The sequence below is a fragment of the Notechis scutatus genome, chromosome 1 (genome assembly GCF_049901735.1).
Source record: "Notechis scutatus isolate UNSWTSFEM ecotype Mainland chromosome 1, rNotScu1.2, whole genome shotgun sequence".
Taxonomy (NCBI): Eukaryota; Metazoa; Chordata; class Lepidosauria; order Squamata; family Elapidae; genus Notechis; species Notechis scutatus.
In genome coordinates, this window is record NC_142009.1 from 52,230,458 (window position 1) to 52,251,845 (window position 21,388).

General features: G+C 37.0%; 1 protein-coding gene across 4 annotated transcripts in view; it reads right to left on the reverse strand.

Moving 5' to 3' along the window:
* Positions 1–21,388, reverse strand: part of GPATCH2 (G-patch domain containing 2) — a 107,663-nt gene that overhangs the window by 19,063 nt on the left and 67,212 nt on the right. The window lies entirely within an intron of this gene.

Sequence of the window (21,388 nt, forward strand, 5' to 3'; positions counted from 1 at the left end):
GGCCCTGTCTTGTGTGAAAATACAATATCTTGGAGAAGTCAATAATGCTAGGAATGTTTAGTGGATCAAGAAGGGACAAGCAAAGAACTTGCTTTGAGATATGTAGGCAAAATGTAGGCAAAATGGTAAGCAAATAGTTACACGGGGAAATTAATATAATAAAATTCATGATATAGTATCCAATTTCTTCTTTAAAACTTCTAGTCTTGGATCATCCACAACTTCTGGAGGCAAGTTGTTTCACTGATTAATTGTTCTAAATGTCAGGAAATTTCTCCTTAGTTCTATGTTGCTTCTCTCTTTGATTAGTTTCCATCCACTGCTTCTTGTCCTGCATTCAGATAATGATGTATGGGTGTGAAAGTTTGACACTGATAATGGCTGATTGAAAAAAAAATAAATGCCTTTGAACTGTGGTGCTGAATCGTATAAAACCAGAAACTTCACTTAGAGCTAAAATTACAAGACTACATCTGATTTACTTTGGCCCTGTCTTGTGTGAAAATACAATATCTTGGAGAAGTCAATAATGCTAGGAATGTTTAGTGGATCAAGAAGGGACAAGCAAAGAACTTGTTGGCTTTACCATCAAAGCTGATACAAAGATGAACATCCAACACCTGAAAGAAGCTGTGCTTGACAGGGTAGCATGGAGAGCACTTGCCTATAAAATTGGAAAGAGTCAGAAACAACTGAATGGTTAAAACTAACTAAACTAGTTATAACTTATCAGATCCTTAAAAAAACCCCACTACTTTTATATTAATTATGCATTGGGAGTCTTTAAGGATAATCCCTTGGTGTGCCAGCCTTTTTATATAATGTGTGTACATGTGTGCTTACGTGAAAAAATGTTTCAGAATCTTGCCTTCATAGTATTCACTGCTTTAGGTTAAGTGTTAAATGCTTTACCTATGACTCACATCCCTTACTTGGATTCCATTATTCTCAGTGATACACCTATGCTAGACAAATATTCATTATAAAAAGATAATCCTGACACATTAGACTACTGAGTAGTGAGGATTCTGATTAACCATGAAAACTAGTTGCTTCAACTCTGTTTGCTTCTAAAGTTAATACATAAGTCTTTAAAAGTTTAATAATTTAGTAAAGATATTCATGAGATCATGAGAAGCGACAGAGTAATGTAACCAATAGACTTAATTTAATGTGTTTAATAAAAACAACAATGAAACACTTCAAACCAAAAACAAATAATTCAATATCCTGTATTATATATAGAATTCATGCCTGAGTGAAAGCTTCCATGTCAGCTATTGACATTGTGTCTAAACAATGAGCTTTCACATTGTTTGGGGGTAATATCTGATGTAAGAAATTGAAAGCTTCTGTAAAAAGAGGGACTATGAATATCTTTTGGTTCAAAAACAGATCATACAGACTTGGAGTAACAACAGACTGACTTAATTGGGTGTGTTCTCTCAGGAAATATACAATTTGTCCACTGTACCATACAATATTAGTTGCACCAATTACAGTCTTCAGTTTTAAAGGATGTAAATGTTCTAACCAATTAGATTTCATAGAATGTTAAATGTCTTAAAATAATGGAAATTTTACAAACAGATATATAACTGAAAATTATGTGAATTTCACATAACGTAAGCCTTCCTTCTTTGCTGAAACAAGTTCCTAAAATTATTTAGCATCAAAAGCAGTAGACTTCTAAATACAGCTCAGGCTAGGGCTGTAATGAAGAGTATGGAAAGGCATGAGAAAGAGGGAAGCCAGAATTCAAATAGGATGAAAGATAAAAATTAATAAAGTCAGCCAATTGAACCTGAAGACCTTAGTAGCAGGAATAATAGCTAGCTCTGCTTAAGTAATTCTGCTCATATTGATTATCTGTTACACTGCATTGAGATATCTAGATTATTGATCGGTTAGATTATGGAATTTAGATCCTCCTCCCTGTTTCTCGCTTGGCAAATACAATGAAGTTGCACCAAACAATATTAAGTAAGGACTACTGTTATAGTTATCACTCTTTCTGCAAAACATCACAGTTGCTTTTTAATTTAAAATCCATGGATGTGTGAAAGGCAGCTCTGTTTCTTCAGCATAAATGAATCACTTGTCTCTGCAAAGCATAGCAAGTTGATAACTAACCAAGGTACGAATATTGATAGTGTGTTTCTTTCTTTCTTTTTTTTAATTTGCTACTGTATTGAGGAAAAAGCATTTCCAGCAGGCTGAAAACAATTAAACACAATGATAAACAATGGAAAATAGAATAATTATTACTAAAATATCCCCTGCCTTCTCCAATCAAACACAAAAATTAACAGCTATTCTGCATGTTGATATACTACGTCATGGTGAAAAGTGAATCTAAAAAGCAATTTGAAGGAGGTGATTATTGTACACACAATGTTTTTCTCAAGTCAAATCTATCATAATAATAGTAATCAAATCTATTATAATAATAGTAATAGTAATATTAAAATAATAATAATAAAAGGAGATGAACTTGATTGAACACGGGTAAGAGCTGCTACTAAGGCCCACCTTGTGGCAATTCGTGAGATGAAGTGTAAATACTTCTCCACACTAATTGCGTCTGCAGATAATCGCCCAGCAACCCTCTTTAAAGTGAGCCATCTCCTCTTAGGGAAGGAGGAGATAGAGGTCCACCTGAAGGGGCGTGCTGAGGAATTTGTGGATTTTCTGGAAGACAAAATCGCTCGACTTCATTCCCAGTTAGATGCCGGCGTGGTTGCTGATCCGGTGGAAGCTTCTGTGGCAGGTTCTTGCCCTGTTATTTGGGAACGGTTTGACTCTGTTGCTCCTGAGGAAGTGGACAGGATCCTAGGGGGTATGCATGTGAGCACCTGTATTTTAGATCCATGTCCCTCCTGGCTTGTGAAAACTTCCCAGGAGGTGACAGGCAGATGGACTCTGGCAGTGAGTAATGCTTCTCTACAGGAAGGGATGCTGCCCCAGCACTTTAAGGAGGCTGTGATCCGCCATTTTCTTAAGAAGCCATCGCTGGACTCCACCCGGTTGGATAATTTACGACCTGTCTCCAATCTTCCCTTTTTGGGGAAGGTTGTTGAGAAGGTGGTCGCGCAGCAGCTCCAGGGGTTTCTGGATGAAACGGATTATCTCAACCCCTACCAATTTCAGGCCTGGATTTGGGACAGAAACAGCATTGGTTGCACTTTTGGATGATCTCTGGCAGGAGCGGGATGGGGGTTGCTCTACTTGACCTCTTGGCGGCTTTTGATACCATTGACCATGGGATTCTCCTGGGATGGCTTCAGGGGATGGGAGTGGGAGGCCTTGTGCTGTCTTGGTTCACTTCTTTCCTCTGCGGCCACTTCAGTCAGTGTTGATAGGAGGTGAGAGATCCAACCCTCGCCCACTGCTTTATGGGGTTCCGCAGGGCTCGGTACTCTCTCCGCTCCTGTTCAACATTTATATGAAACCGCTGGGTGAGATCATCCGTCACCATGGACTGAGGTATCACCAATATGCTGATGATACTCAGCTGTATATCTCAGCCCATGGTGAGTTAAGTGTTGCTGTGTCCTCCCTCTCGCAATGCCTAGAGGCTGTTAGGGGCTGGATGGGGAGCAACGGGTTGAAACTAAACACATGCAAGACCAAGTGGCTCTGGGTCTGGGGTTCGTTGATTCAGGGAGAATTACCACCTTTAGTCTTGGATGGGGTGGCAGTACCCCAAGCAGACCATGTGTGTAATCTAGGGGTTTTCCTGGACTCATGACTCTTGTTCGAAGAGCAGGTGGTGGTCATGGCCAGGAGGGCCTTTGCGCAACTGTGGATTGTGCACCAGTTATGCCCTTTCCTGGATCAGTGGTCCCTACTCTCATGCCCTGGTCACTTCATCTTGATTATTGCAACACGCTCTACATGGGGTTGCCCTTGAAAAGCATCTGGAAGCTCCAGTGCAAAATGCAGCGGCCTGCATGGTTTTATGCAGACCCCGGTGTGCACATGTATCACCTGTCCTACAGGAGCTGCATTGGCTGTCAATTTGTTTCTGGGTGCAATTCAAGGTGCTAGTTGTCACCTTTAAAGCCCTTCATGGCTTGGGTCCGGGTTATCTGAGGAAATATCTCTTGCCAGTGACATCCAACCCATTAGAGTGAGGAGACAGGGAATGCTGTGGGTCCCACCGCTGAGGGAGATACACCTGGTGGGACCAAGAAGAAGGGCCTTCTCTGTGGTGGCTCCATTTCTCTGGAACATCATTCCCCCAGAGATTAGAATGTCCCCCTCGTTAATACTATTCTGAAAGGCACTGAAGACCTGGTTTTGCCAATGGGCCTGGGGAACCCAGAGAGGAATGGAACCTATCAGATGGCTAGTGTGACCCGTTGTCGTCGGGGTGGGGGTGGGAGTTGGTTTTTGTTTTTGTTCTGTTTTTTGTTTTCCCAAATTTTGTTCTATTGTACTTTACTAATTTATTTGATTCTTTTTGTTAGTTCTTGTTTTTATTTTTATTTTTTGTTTTAAATATGATTTTACATTGTGTAAGCCGCCTTGAGTCGCCATGGGCGAATAGGCGGCAATATAAATCAATTATAAAATAAATAAATAAATAAATAAATCCATTTCTATGAAGAACTCTGTGAATAACACCTGGGAAGTTCCATCTTACAAAAGCAGAATGAGTGAATCCACTTGCCCATCTAGTTTTCAATGTAAACGATGCTTCTGAAGTTGTCTTTAAGATGTTTTATGGTATTTTTAAAGAAAATATTTTATAGTTTTCTTTTTAAAGAAAACACTATGAATGCTATCCAAAGTATCGAACTTTTAATAGAGATTAGATATTATAATTATCATTGAAAGCAAATCCCACTTCCTATTGAAGAGAAACAAATGCCTGTGAGCAGGACATTGGGTAGGAGCCAAAGCTGTAATCATAACAGCAACTTCTTTAAATAGATTTATATTGTTTTAATGATGTTACTTTTCCTAGTTATCTTACTATAAACTTCTCTAAGCCTTCTTGGCATACATTTATTTTTTGAGAAAAAAAAAAAAGCAAAAGCAAAAAATAAAAATGCCTGTGACAAAACGAAATGAATATTTACCAAAAAAATTAATGTCTTGCCTAATTATACATTTTAAATGCCTTCAATGGGACTTGGGAAAACAAAATGTCACTCAACAACCTTGCCTATATGTTTCTTAGCACGAAACTGTAGCCTTGAAGATTAAAAAGAGCTAATTCCCTTGATTCCTCTCTATTTATCCATAGATAGCTGCAAGCTATCATTTATAAACAGTATTCTGGCAGAGAGCTCAGGATACTAGATGGCAGGGCTAGAGAACTTGTTAAGACCACCTTGCCTGAAAACCTGGCTGTTGACATGCTGGTGACAGGGACTCGAGCAAGTTGTGTCAAAGGGAATAATTCTACAGGAAAGACAACAGAAACTTGTCGCCTCTTTGTACATATTTACAAACAGGGCTTTCCAGAGTATTAAGCCTAGTTAAAGCTGCCCCCTGGATAAAGAGTGTTCCGAACAGCCTCAGACAAGCTCAGAAGACAAACAGATGTGACTATGGTCCCTGGCATTTGGCAAGAACATTCATTGTCACTAAGAAGGATATAAGCCTCGACAGGGCATCAGCTGTACAACTGTGAAGCAGGCCTGCAAGTATCACAGTGGCAACAGAATTGTGGCAAAGGGGAAAAACTGGCTGGAAAAGCCAGACTAATGTGAATTTACATGAGCAGACCAATCATGTACTGCGTATTCTCATATCTTCTGACATTAAGCAAAACAGCAGAAGATTGAGGACAAATATTCATATTTAAACATGTAATTATTTATATTAAATATATATAAAACGTTTGCCCTCCTAAGTAACAAATTACAAGAGTAGATGTAATAAAGGATGAAATTCTGAGTCACGAGGAAAAAAATTATGAGACTGAAAATGAATTAGCGGCTATTTTTTAAAAAGATGATTTATCTATGTATATGCTATCTGATACTAACACAACTGCTTTCTTCCCTGTTATATACCTATTTTTATATACCTATTATATACTGCTTTCTTCCCTTTTATATACCTATTTCCTTTATAATTTAATTTCATACTTTATTTTGTTGCACAGCAAATATATCTTGTAACTTTCCCAAATAATTCTTACCAGCCACTGTACTCAAATTAAAAGACAGAATATGGTTACTATTTTAATTTTTATAATCTCCTAACCTATACATGACCTTGAAATGTTACTAACCCTACATCTTTTAATAACTATGAACACTATTATAATTGATCAATGTGGACTGAATCTATTACAAACAGGTCACTTTGACCCATTCCACTTTGCTTCCCTAGGATACTGTGGTTCTGAAGTTGTATTATTAGAAGATATGCCAATTAAAAAGCACTTTTGAAGTAGTGAGTTTTATTTAAAATGAAAACTTTAGAAGTTATTTATGACTTTAGCATATGGGAAAACCACCATATGCTAAATTCTTACAAACCTCAGAAAGTAGCCTGTAAAGCCCCTCATTGATGATTATGTGCCATCAAGTTGTTTTCAACTCTTTGCGACCACACAGATAGATTTGTCCACAATAATCTATCCCTAACCGGTTCTTTCCTATCTCCTAACTTTGATATAATTTTATTAGTAGGTTTTCTTACTGTAACACAACAGGATAATGGACACCTATAAAAACTCAGCATTTTTTAAATTTGCCAGCTTTGAGATGTATGGACTTTATCTTCCAGAATTCCCCAGTCAGCAATACTCTTCTACCTTATAATGATTATGCAATAATCTTAGAAACAAAATATTATAGCTTTTGTTCTCCTGTAGGTTTACAAATAAAGATTGATCACTAATTTGTCTGGATAGTCTCAGAATTCTGTCTTGCACAGAGAATGGGACTAGGAGACCACAACCACATGATTTTAATAAATAAGAAATATATTAGTACAAATACTAATGGTAACACATCTTCTGGTACTTGATATGAATATATAAAATTAAGATTTTAAAGTTAAAAATGTAGAAAGTTGCTTCAATAAACAAGACTACTTTCCTTGTTATAAGTTTAAATGTTCCTTTGTAGGAACATTCCATCAAAACTAATGATTTCTTTCCTTAAAAGTGTTGGGGATTATACTATTATTCTATATAATCATACCTAATATTCTAGGTTTTTCCACATTTAATTAGAAAAAAGGCAAAATTACAGTTATCATATGGTTCCTAATTTTTAAAAAAACCACAAGGTTTTTTTTTTTATCATATGACATCTGGACTTTACCGGAATGTGAAATTCAGAGCAGAGAACACTGAAGAAAACATGAAAATAGTGTTTATCTTATTCACACACAAAAACTGTATCAATAGCATTGCTGAACAACTGATTTAAAAAGGACTGCATTGCAATGAGTTGCATATTAATTTATTTTCCTTGTATATTTTTTCAAGAAGCAAACTCCATACTTGTTCTTACCTTATTACCTAGAATCTCACCTAACCAAAATCATAACAGTCTCTGAAAATAGGAACAAGACCTTGGCACACTATCAATGACTTCCTGCAGATGGCTCTAGAACCTTTTGGTTTTTTTCTTCCTTTTCTCTGCTATTGGATAAACAGTCTTGATAATAGTATCAGATGCAGCTTTGAAAAGATAAAGTGCTAAATTTTATTCATCCCCAAAATGATTTATTTTTAAAAAAAAACAGAAATGATATCTTCATGTATTTTCATTTACACCAAGAGTTAAAACTGAAGCCTTAATTAAGTTTAATTCCAGATAGTTTTTTGTAGGATTACATTGGAAATAGATTAAATGTTCAGGCATCCTCCATTGTGTTCCCTACAATTGTCCACCTAAAGGACATATACATGGAAAATGTATACTAAATAATTTTCTTGATTGTTTTAGATATCTAAGAGGCAAGAGATATCAAACATTAAAGAAACAAGCCAATCTGTATGAGTACATGATTAATACTTAATCTTGATTTAAGGGGGATAAAGATGGCATGTATAAGAGCTGCGTGCCAACAACAAGAATGATGATGGGGAAAAGTAAACAGAAATAGAACCAGCCATCGTTCAGGAAGTTGTGTGGACAATGAGCCAACTACGTGCTGATACATCCCTGCAGAATTGCATAAGCCTGTACCACTCACAATCCCAACCTTTTGCCAGAAAATTTGTGAAACTAATACACAGGATTGGAAATGATCCATGTTTACATCGTTTTAAAAAAAGGGTGACTCCAAGGATTGCTCCAATTTGCCCTCATCCTTCATGCTAGCAAGATTCTCCTTAAGATCATACAACATCTGGTACTGACCACTGAAAGAGAACTGCCAGATTTTCAAGCTGGTAGAGAAGGAGTCATGGCATCAGGGACCATATTGCAAATCTACACTGGATTATGAAAGCTCAAGAATATCAAAAGAACATCCAGAAATGCTTTACTGACTATAAGAAAGCCTTTAATTGTGTAGATCATGAGAAGCTTGAAGAAAAGCCTTAGAAATTTGGGGGTGCCAATACATCTGACAAATTGGTATAGTCACTGTACTCACATCAGAAAGTCACTGTGCAAACATAATGTAGAGAGACTGATTGGTTCAAAATAGAGAAAGGAGTGTAGAAAAGTTGCATTTTTCACCTTTTTTATTCACTCTGTATGCTTAAGTGATCACGAGGAAACTGAAACTTGAAGGATCAAAAATTGGAGTACATATTGGAAGAAGGAACATGAATAATCCCTGATGACACAACTCCCCCCAGAATCCAAGGAAGAGGTTAGATTCAGCCCAAGAACAATATAGAACAATCCAGCCAAAGTTCATGCCATGGCTGATTCGCCACACACCCCAGCTTGCGACTAGACAACAGAAACAGGGAGGGGGGAGAGAAGGTGCAAAGGAAGCTTTGGAGGGAATTGAGGAATTCAAGTGAGCCAATACTGCCTGAGACAGTCCCAACCCCTCAAGATCAACCACTGGAAAACTCTGAGTTGCTCAGAATGTTCCCATAACAAAACAAATACAACTGATTGGTGGACAATGAACTCTGGGGAGGTCCAGCTCTACAATTTGCTCACACCAATAGACAGAGTCTTGCCAAACTAAACCTATATATTTTCACCTCAATTAATATACCCACAGAGATTCTAGGGAGCGTCTATCCTAATTGTCTTGCTTTGCCTCCTATCCAACTCTGAGCTTTATTGCTGTTTTGCCCATCCCTTGGAATGGACTCCCTCCATCTTGGGAAACTGCTACTTCATTGTACTCTATTATACCATCTTCCTTTCCATGATGGCCCGGTCATCAGGCCAGAAACTTCTGATCAAAAGGAATTTTTTAAAAAGCAAGAGATTTGGCCTCTTCCTGAATATCAAAATAACAACGTTCATGACCACTGCAAGTGGTGGAAATGTCAAAATAACAATTGACAGTGAAGAGGTTGAATGCATGGAAGAATTCACTTTCCAAGGATCGCAGATTGATCAAAGCAATAAATAGAGTCCAAAAATAAAGCTTCAAATTGTATTGGGCCACACAGGAACGATAAGCATAAATCGAATATGGAAAAACAAGGACATCAGATTAAATGGTGATTAGTCTGCACTATTGTGTTTCCCAAAGCTACTACAGTTGCAAAAGTTGAACCAGCAAAAACCAAACAGGATGGAAATTGACGTGTTCACACTATGGTGTTGGAAAAGATTTCTGTCCATTCCTTGGGCACAAAAGTGGCAAACAAACAAGTACTGGAACATATAAAACCAGATATATCGCTGAAAGGCAAAATCACAAAATTTCGCCTTATTTTGGCCACATCATGTACTCAACCTCACTGAAAAAGGCAGTTATACTCAGAATGACCAGCAGTAAAAGGGAACAAGGCTACCAAAAAGCATGACATCTAGACACCATCAAACCTGATATCAGACAGTGCATAAAACAACTGAAAGAAACTATCTAAGATCAGAAAATGTGGAGTTGCCATGAATTGGGTAAGACTGAATGGATAGCATCATAACCAAAGATGGCATATTATTCTGAAATTTAAATTTAATACATTTAACAAATAGTTTAATGTCTTAAGTATTATATCAAACATTAAAAATACATGTGTTTCTGAGATAAATATCTGTATAAATTGCAGCTTATATTAAGAAGAATACTAATGCAGTTTATTAATGCAAAGTTCTTAGGTGTTCATAAAACAAAAGACCAATAAGACATATTATTGCTAATATTTGCATGTATGTATGTATGTATGTATGTATGTATGTATGTATGTATGTATGTATGTATGTATGTATGTATGTATGTATGTATGTATGTATGTATGTATGATGGGTGAGTTTCAATCAGTGTGTCTTCTGTATTCTAACCAGTTCTTCTCAACTCCACTTGCTTCTACCTAAAACAGGGGCCCAGTACTTAGTGAGAACTAAGGCGACTAAATCTTCATTGAGTTAGTATTCTTTCGCAGGATCCTCAGTTTGGTTAAAAAAGTTTAAAAAGTGAGCACTTTAGTTTTCTCATAATATTGATCATATTTTTATTTCATGAAACTGTCAAACAAAGTTGAATATAGCAAAAAGAAAATATATCAACTCACATTTGCTTGGCTCATGGAAAAGAGTGCTTTTATCTGCTGTGATTGGATATCAAGTTTCCTTTCTCATGACAAATCTATCGTCCATGAAGAATTCTGTATGCAACAGAATTTTGACAAAGCTGACAACCTGGCAAAGGGAAATCACTGGATACAGGAAAACCACAAGCTGCATATCTTTCTCTGGCAGAATGTAACTCTTAATAAGAAAAATTTGTAAAAACCTTCCTTGGAGAAACAGAATTCTTAAACAACATTGACTTGAATTATTATTTTAGATTATGTAATAGAAATGAGATATAAAATTGTTTGCTATCTGCATACTGAAGATACTTTAGCTCAAATCTCTGGCTGATATTTCTTGCAGGTGATAAACAAAGCTGTAAAAAATAATTTTGCTGCTAGAGTATGTTAGCATACTGCACCTGTGTATGATTTGCTAACTGCACAGTGGCAGATAGGACAGCACTCCAGAGGGTTAACATCATTGCCCAGAGGATCATTGGTTGCCCTCTCCCCTCTTTGGAAGAGCTTTATAGCTCCTGATGCCTTAAGAAAGTTCAAAACATTCTTAAAGATTCATCTCATCCTGGGCACCCTTTTTAAAAACTATTACCATCTGGCAGACAGTATAGGATAATAAAAACAAATAGGCTGAAAAACAGCTTCTATCCCAGAATAGTAACTAACTATAGTTAATTCTACTGTATAGTGCAATAATAATGCAATATCAGGGGTTTTCAATTCAATTGTATGGAAATTGTGAAGGATGTGTGTTTGTGTTTTATTTTTATAGTTACAATGTACACTAAAGATGGCATTTAATTTCATTGTACGAGGTGCAATGACAATAAAGTAAACTAATTTAAAAAGGCTACAGCAAAGGGCCATCCACAAAATGATGGAATAATAGTACTTTTCCAAGATCATGTTCTGAAGAGGAATAGAATTGCTAAAGAATAGTCTAACAGGTAGTCCCAAAGGTGGTTTTTCAAGAGGCAACTGGACTTTCTGGTTTTTCTTTGAAGACGCTTCACTTCTCATTCAAGAAGCTTCTTCAGCTCTGACTGGATAGTGGGAAATGGTGGGAAATATTCCTTGAAGACAGCTAGTCATTTATATTCTTTTATCGGGTTGTTAAGGTCACCTGGAGGTTTGTCTGTGTCATCAGGGTTACCTGAGTGGTGCAAATGGGTGTGAAGCCTTCTTAGAACTGTTGAAAAACTGTGTTGTAAATTGGAGATAGATGATGTCATATCCCTCCCCCTCTGTGGAGAGAGGGCTGTTCAATTCTGACATAAATGGTCTCTTTAACAGTCTAACAAGTACTACGACAAAGTATGCATGGCAAACACTTCTACCCAGAGCAAATGTGATTTGGTTCTTAAGCACAACTCCTTAGGAATTCTTTTCTGCTCAAGCCTAGGTTTTTATTAATTGTAAATGTGAAGATGAAAAAGACCGAGGAATGCTCTACAGGTAGTTCTTCATTTATGACCAGAATTTCTGTTGCGAAGCAAGATGGTTGTTGAGTGAGTCGTGCTCAATTTTACAATCCTTTTTGCTATGGTTATTAAGTAAATCACTGCAGTTAAGTAAATAACATTGTTGTTAAGTGAATCCAGTTTACCCCATTGACTATGCTTTTCAGAAGCCAACATGGAAGTCGCAAATGACAGCCACGTGACCCTGGAATATTGCAACCATAGTAAACACATGCTAGGTCCAGGTCCCCAAATTTTGATCACATGACCATGGGGATGTTGCTACAGTTGTAAATGTGAGGATCAGTCATTTTTCAGTGCCTTTGTAAATTTGAATAGTCACTAAATGAATGGTTATAAGGCGAGGACTACCTACAGTTGGCTAGAAGAAGATGTTTTATTTTAAAAAGAAGTATCCAAATGGATTGCTTGAAGATTGATAGATTCTTTAAATAAATCAAATGAATTCCAGGAATGACAAGGCTAAGCACAAAAAATTTACCATCAATAAAGGTAAAGGTAACGGTTCCCTTCGCACATACGTGCTAGTCATTTCTGGCTCTAGGGGGCAGTGCTCATTTCTATCACAAAGCCAAAGACATCACACTGTCCAAAGATGTCTCCGTGGTCATGTGGCCGGCATGATAAACGCCGAAGGCACATGGAACACTGTTACCTTCCCACCAAAGTGGTCCCTATTTTTCTACTTGCATTTTTACATGCTTTCAAAGTGCTAGGTAGGCAGAAGCTGGGACAAGTAACAGGAGCTCACTCCATTACACGGTGCTAGGGATTCAAACCGCCGAACTGCCGACCTTTCTGATCTTGTCGATCAGCCTTAGCCACTGAGCCACCGTGTCCCCATCAATACCATCAATACAGATAGATAATTTCTGGGCATAAATGTGACCTTGGTCAAAAAAAGGATGGCCCTTAGAGCTCTAGAGAGCCCTCAATTTTCACAAGCTAATAATGAGGATAATATCACTCATGTCCCAGCTCATAAAGGCCATCTGCCTGCAGTAGGTAGCTGTGAAGAAGCCATATATTTTTCCCAGTGAATTTGCAAGCCGTCGCCCCGGACCTTATCCACTGTGCATGCATGGCAGATCATTAGTTAATCTGCCGTGCATGCACTGGGGGAGACGTGCATGCTGGAGATGCATGTGCATGCACAGGGGGTGGGGTGCACATGGGGGAGGTTGTGCACACATGTGCAGAAGCGCATGGTGTGCTTGGGGGGGTCCCGCGTGCAGGCACACGGGGCGGGGGGGTTCATGCACACAGTGCGTTATAGGTGCAGGCACATGTGCATGCATGCACTTTCGGCACGCAATGACGAAAAGGTTAACCATCACTGCCCTATACCATTTCAGACAAATGGCTGTCCAGTCTCTTCTTAAAAACCTCCAGTGATTAATCAACCACAACTTCTGAAGGCAAGCTGTTCCACTGGTTGATTGTGCTCACTGTTAGGAAGTTTTTCCTCAATTCCAGGTTGCTTCTCTCAATTAGTTTCCATTGTTTCTTGTCTTGCTTTCTGGTGCTTTGGTCCCTCAGAGCTGCCTACTCTATAACTCTGCATGTCTCTTTGTCCTATCTCTTCTTTTCTGCTGAGGCTATGATAATTGTGGAAACAACTGGGTACACAGCCTACCATGTAATCAGAGTTAGAAAAACAATAGATAAGGGTTTGAACTTGTCCTCTTTCTTCTCTCCTCTTTGTGGAGAAAAGCTTTTGGGCACTTTCATGCATCTTACCATAAAGTGATACGGAAGAGGAGAATGTGTAAGTTCAATTCTCAATGCGGCACATGTACATTAATGCTAAGCAATGTAGATCATTGTTTCTACATTGTACATTGTATTCTGGGTTTCCAACTTCTAAGTTGGATTTTAAAATGTATTACGTTTATTGATACTTAAAAATCACCAATCCTGCAAAATTGAATGTTATCCTCTTCAATACAGATCCCACAAAATGTATTGTGGTTTAGAACATTCATACTAGGTTTTAAAGTGCAATTTAAAAGTCAACTACTATCTTGAAAAGAACGAAAGGTAATAGATCACAAGGTATTTATTTGCCCTTTCCCCACACGATAGTTTCACCTTTTTAAGCTACCTGAATCAAGAACAATGTGAAAAAGGAAAGAGAAAGAAAACAAAAGAAAGAAAAATCAAATTACCATTATGAAAATGACAAAGCATTGTTATTTGCAGGTTGAAAAAGCAAAACTACAACAGTTAGAAAGAGACAGTTGATAGAGAAGACATTCCTTGAAATGCAACATTGTCTAGCTATATTATCCTATAATTTTAAAATTACTGATGCAAAAATAGATTGCCTTCCACATGTTATATGTGTGCAGTCCATACGATGATATACTGTGCCCTTCTACTGCCATTCACATAATGGATTTTTGTTCACAGTTCTGTTCACCAAAACCGCAATTTAAATAAAAGGTAGAAAATACACAATTTGAAGGTTACAACTAAAATGTGGCTTTCTGCATTCCACTTAGAAGCTGTTAGAATGTGGAAAGTTGCTATAGGAATTGCAGTTAAGCCCACAAATTCCAAGGAAATTTTCCCTGGGAATCCTCTGACTCTCACAATGATCATTTGCAATAACACCCATGGCTTTCTTATGTAAGTTGTTCTTCAGCAATGTAAATCAGTATGCCTGTACTTCAAGCGTCCACTCAGAATTTGAAGAGCTTGAAATAAGAATCTGGAAATATCTAATCACTCTGTTTTACAGATCAAACTTCTCTGTTGCATGATTTCTTGGCAGCTTTCATCAAGCATCTCTCCCTTTTTGTTTGTAACATGTTGCAACCTATAGAGTTGAATGCTGGTGCAAGACAGGGCAAGTTATATTATGAAGAAAAATATCTGTCTGGAATGAATACAGATAGTCCTCAACTTACAACCATTCATTTAGTGATGATATAATCATACTGAAAAAAGTAACTTTTTGACATGACAGTTGCAGCATCCGCGTAGCCACATGATCAAAATAAATTGCCAAGCATGTTATTTATGATAGTTGCAGTGTCCGGTGTATGTGTGTGTGATAATTTACCTTTGCGACTTTCTGACAAGCAAAGTCAATGTGAAGCCAGGTTCACTTAATAATCATGTTACTAACTTAACAACTGCAGTGATTCACTCAACAATTGTGGCAAAAAGGTTCTAAAATAGTCAAAACTCATGTAACCACTGCCTTGTTTAGCAACTGAAATTTTGAGTTCAATTGTGGCCATAAGTCAGATTTAACAGATAATCAGAGTTGGAAGGGACCTTGTAGGTCATCTAGTCCAACCCCCCGCCCAAGTGTTTCTGACACCATTTCTGAAAAATGGCAGTCCAATCTCTTCTTGAAAGTCTCAAGTGATGGCGCTCCCACAACTTCCAAGGGCAAGCTGTTCCATTGGTTGATTGTTCTCACTCTCAGAAAGTTTCTCCTTATTTCCAGGTTAAATCTCTCCTTGTTCAGTTTCCATCCATTATTCCTTGTCTGGCCTACAAGCGCTTTAGAAAATAGCTTGACCCCTTCCTCTCTGTGGCAGCCCCTCAAATATTGGAAGACTGCTATCATGTCTCCCCTGGTCCTTCTCTTTACTAGACTAGCCAAGCCCAGTTCCTGCAACCGTTCGTTGTATGTTTTAGCCTCCAGTCCCCTAATCATCCTGGTTGCTCTTCTCTGTACTTTTTCTAGAGTCTCACCATCTTTTTTATAATGTGTTGAACAAAACTGGATGCAGTACTCTAGGTGTGGTCTTACTAAGGCTTTATAGAGTGGTATTAGTACTTCCCTTGATCTTGATTGTATCCCTCTGTTAATACAACTTAGGATTGCACTAGCTTTTTTTGCTGCTGCTGCACACTGATGGCTCATATTTAGCTGGTTGTCCGCTAAGACTCCAAGATCCCTGTCACAGTTACTGCTATTGAGCCTGGTTTCACCCAGTCTATGTGTACTTTTGGTTTTTCTTGCCTAGGTGTAGGACTTTACTTTTCTCTACACTGAATTTCATTTTGTTAGATATGGCCCAGTATTCTAGTCTGTCAAGATCCATCCAGATCTTGAGCCTATCTTCTTGGGTGTTAGTTATTCCTGCCAGCTTAGTATCATCTGCAAATTTGGTAAGTTCCCCTTCTATTCCCTCATCTAAGTCGTTAATCAAGATACTGAAGAGTACTGGGCCTAAGACGGAACCTTGTGGCACCCCACTGCTTACTTCCCTCCATGTAGACTTAGACCCATTAAGGACTACTTGTTGAGTATGGTTTGCCAGCCAGTTGCAAGTCCATCTAGTGGTGGTGCTATTTATTCCACTTTTTTCTAGCTTACTAAGAAGTAGGTTGTGGTCTACTTTGTCAAATGACTTGCTGAAATCTAACTATATTATGTCCACAGGATTTTGCTGGTGTACTAATTTAGTCACTGTGTTGAAGAATGAAATAAGATTGGTTTGGCATGATCTGTTTTTAACAAACCCGTGCTGACTGCTAGTTATTACAAGGTCGAGAATACCTTGTACTGTACTGTTCAGGATAGGCCCCCTACAAGCTTTTTTCTGTGAGCCACCTTAATTTTATGAGATTTGTCATATATTTAATAAATATGGAGAACTTTTACAAATTGGGACAATTGCTTTAGTTGTTTTTAAACATATCCATTCATTCCCACCTCCAGGTTGATATTACATGTCCTACTTCTTTGATTGCACAGTCAAATCAGTTGACTGATATCTCATGCATTGTTCATAACAAAATGAAATACATTACTGTCTAACAATTTTAGCCTAACAGAGATGCTATTTTTACAGGTGTTGTCTTGGCAAATTGTACAAAAATTTCTACCACAAAGAAGGTAGAAGAACGAAAGAAAATGAAATTTCTTATTCAGACTGCATGCCTAATTAATACAAAATATCATAGATTTCTTCCTTAACTTTACAGATTTTATAGAACACTAACTTTACAGATTTTATAGATGCCATTAGTGGCTTCTAGTAACCTCTGAGTAAAATGCTGAAGTATACAAATAGCAATTACTTACTGTTAAAACACATATTTTAAGAAAGTTTTATTTCTCAGAAATATACAGTTATTTTGAATGTAACATATTACTCAATATTATATCAGAAATGGAAACAAAACTGTAAAAAGATTCTGAGACATTTTTTCCATTTTTAAAAAAAGTAGCACTGCAGAAATACCTTAGTATAAAACAGTCCTATTCAATCATAAAGTTGCATAAATCATTGGGTTTAATTTATAAGAGTTTATCTTACAATCTGCTTTTATGGATAGATGATAGATAGATAGATAGATAGATAGATAGATAGATAGATAGATAGATAGATAGATAGATAGATAGATAGATAGAGATGTCTCTCTCTCTCTCTCTCTTTCTCCTTTTAAATATATAGGATGCAAACCAGAGAAAGTAATAGTTGAGTTCTTCATTAAAAACTGTAAATTGTTTGTTGCTATATTTCAAAGGAGATATTAAGACACAGAAAAAGTAAAGTTCAGTAACCTAAAATTTTCTTTCTACACAGCTTTAAAAGTAAAATGTGTTCTTGCTAGGAATTAGAAAACATAACCTTCAGCCAAGTATTTCAGCCTTTATATCCTCAAGGGGTACAGTAAGGATAAAATCTTTACTTAGAGGAACTGTGGGATACATATGTAACACATTTGCAAAGGTATTACCAAGAAATTTCTAACTGTGTTTTGATTTCCCCTTCTACCCTCTAGAAAAAAACCTGTAAAATAATTTGCCTCTTAATAAAAAAAAATGCACTTGAAAATAGACGTGGATGTTGACTTCTGGTTTGAAGGGCTTCGGCGACAGACAGAAATCCGTGATCGTGCGCGGTTTCTGTCTGGGCTCGCCGCTGGAGTGCCCCGAGCCGGCTGGTTTCGGGGCTAAGCCACCCCGTAGAGGTGGTGAAGAGGGGGGAGACCGCCAGCAGGGTCGAGGAGAGCCGCATCTCTCCTCCTCAGCTGGCCATTACTCCCTTTCCCGAAGGCGGTTGCAGCGATGGTCAGAAATGGCCACCACAAAGAAGAACTCGACCGGAAAAGAATGTGCAGGAGGAAAAAAATTAAAAGAGGGGAGAAGCTATGCAGAAAATGTAAAATAGTAATAAGATATGGAATAGAATATAAAAATGAGCATGAACCTGAATTTGTGTCTGTACGAAGAAATGTAACCTGGGATTATGCTGCTTTCAAAAAAGATGTTTTATTTGTATTTTTTTTTTCTCTTTGTGAAAACTCAAATAAAATTTACACAAAAAAAAAAGAAAGAAAAGAAAATAGACGTGGATGTTATGGTTATGTGGAACAGAGCAAGGGTAATCAGAATTCTACACTAGATTTAACTATTGGCTTGCCTAGTTATAAAGTCTTTCCTCAGGCTTAGTTAGAACAATGACATCATCAGCATAATGCACACTGAAACATCTGCTTTCACACTGTTCAAAGTGTTATTGTATTAACCAAAAAGGGTTATAACCATCCCTTTTTATATATTTAAATGCTCCGTGTGATGGGAGAATTCAATCCTGACACACTCTTTTCATTTTATTCCAGCATATTAAGATTAGGCCATTAATGCCAATACATTTGTTACTGTTTCTTGTGACCGTGAGTATGTGTATGTGGGGAGGGAGGGTACCTTTTCTGTTGCAAATAGACTTGTGTCCATGTGTGATATGCTAATACCTGCTAAGTGTTCTTATTCAAACTTGGAGCCTCTTGTAGTGTCACCTGCAATAAGCAGGTTGTAATTTTTCTGAGAAAGACAACCTGCCAGAAAATGAAGTCCAATTGCAGTTATTTTTAACACGCTCCATCACTTTGCCTCTAGAGACTCATGAACTTTATGCCAACCAAAAAAGATTTTTAAATATCTGTAATAGAGTCTTGCTGTCCTCAGAAAGGATAATGCAATGGGGCTTTTTCTTGCTTCTAATTAGTAATTTAAGCATATGTTCAGCATTTAACTCTAAATGTTTGCCTTTTCCCCAAGCTCTAAGACAGCTGTCCAAGATGTGAATGCCTGAAAGCACTTAAATATCAACATCTGCTGAATTATGTTAATGGAATGTAATATAATTGGGCATGAGCTGGAATTGATCAGAAATATATGACTATGACCAAGGCAAATCTAAACCAATATTTTATCTTACAAACAAGTTATAGGTAACAAACATCTGACATTAATCAACTAATATGATCAGAGCACAAAATTCTAAATACTGAGGCTAAAAAAAAACAACCCATGAAAATATTGAGAAACACCACTTAAAACAGAATCAAAGGTAAATATTTTTTTGTGGAAATATCCTACTACTGTGGCATTTTTAAATTCTAATTAAAGCAAAAGATTATTCTATGTTTAGGAACATTTCTGTGTTAAGGAACAATGCATAAAAGAGACAAATACTTAAAACAAATTTGTTTCTACTTGCAAAGTACAATTTCCTTTAGAAATGGATCCTACTATATCACTCCTCTCTCCTCACCTTAGATAATTTATGTCATCAAACCTGTAAATATTCCTGATCAAGCCTTTGTTAGCCAAATCATATTATCCTTCTACCTCCTTACAATCACTTTTCTCTCTTTTTAAAAGTTTTCACTTCGCCTTATATATCACCCCATAGTGATATTGTAAACTACCCACTCTCTGGGTAGTTTACAATATCAGCATATTGCCCCCAACAATCTGGGTCCTCATTTTACCAATCCTGGAAGTTACTGCCATATAATAAAATATGAGTGGTGAATCTAAAGTGTCTGGCCACAAGAATACAATTGACTAGTGAAAGTTATTTTGTAGAACAATGGATGGCAGAACATCAAACCAAGCTAATGTTAAAAGCCCTACTGAGCCTGGAAACTGTGTTAGAATTTAAATATCCTGCAGGACTGAGAGAGGGAGATTGGTTACTTAAGAAAATGTCATTGGGTGGTTGAGAGTGATTTAATTATCTGATCTAGTATTTGGGTACAATGTGACAAAGCAAATTGGCATTCAAATCAATTTGGATAGGTTTCTCCTTCTGCATTAAGGGGACTAAACTGTCTGCTGCAAATCTCAACCAGGATTATAAAAGTGGGACAAGGTGAATAATTTATTAGTTGCGTAGCTAAAATTGTCAAAACTGAATTGAATTTCAGAGTCAGGCTGCTATTATCAACTGCTGTCAGAAAGTGCTAACTGCTTCCCCTTTTTTACTGCAAAGTTGCTTGTATTGTCATTTTGGTAATAATAAATTGATAATAAAAGATGTGTTTTATTTATTAAAAAGAAAAACAAATTAGGGCATTCTTAGATTCAAGGCAATCTAAATCAATCCAGCGCTTTGATTAAAGTATCTACTTGCTAGTCTTTGGAGCCCTGTCAATCTGGATGATCTTGGGGCATTCTGTCCTGATACATCTATTCCTTATGTTTAATCACATCAGGTTGCTGAAGAGAAGATGAAAGGGGCAAGATTTTCTTTCAAAGTTTCAGAGTGATGGCACCCCAACTTCTCTTTTTCTCTCTACATTTTTGACTGGCCCTCTCCATTTTTAGAACTTGCTTGGGGTCTTTGCCTGCTTCTTTCAAAATATTGTATATTAATTTCCCAATTGGCTCTCCACTACTTGCCTAATTTCACTCTACTTCATTGGATTTTTCAGCCCAGAGAGCTTGAAATTATTCTTCTATTGGATTGACATTTCAATGGACAGGGTAACATAAAAATATCACATTGTTGTTGTTTTTTAAATCAAGTGATGGCCTCTATTTAATATTCCAATTGCATACATTGTATTTCTCTTTTTGATAGTTATTATCTGCCACAAAATCCATATTAAACTATGATATTTCTGTTTATGAAATGCAAAATGCAATGTATCATTTTACTAAGCACATTTATTTACAGCTGTTGAAAAATGCTGTAATTGATGGTTCACTTATTTTTGGCAAAATGTAATGCAATTAATTTTTGTTCTTATATAAGGTAAATTAAAACTCTTTCCCAATGAATGGATGATGTCGTGGGGAAAAAGGTGAGACTATCATATCTTGCTTCTAAAAGAACAAATAAGAATCACTTTAATTCTATTGAATTTGTTACTTCTCTGTAACAAAAACATATTCATCTGAATTATCAGGAGAAAATGAACAAAAAAGGTTTTGTTCTAATCTCTTCAGTCCCAATTTTTATTTTTCAACACCCTCGTGATTATAGAGTAT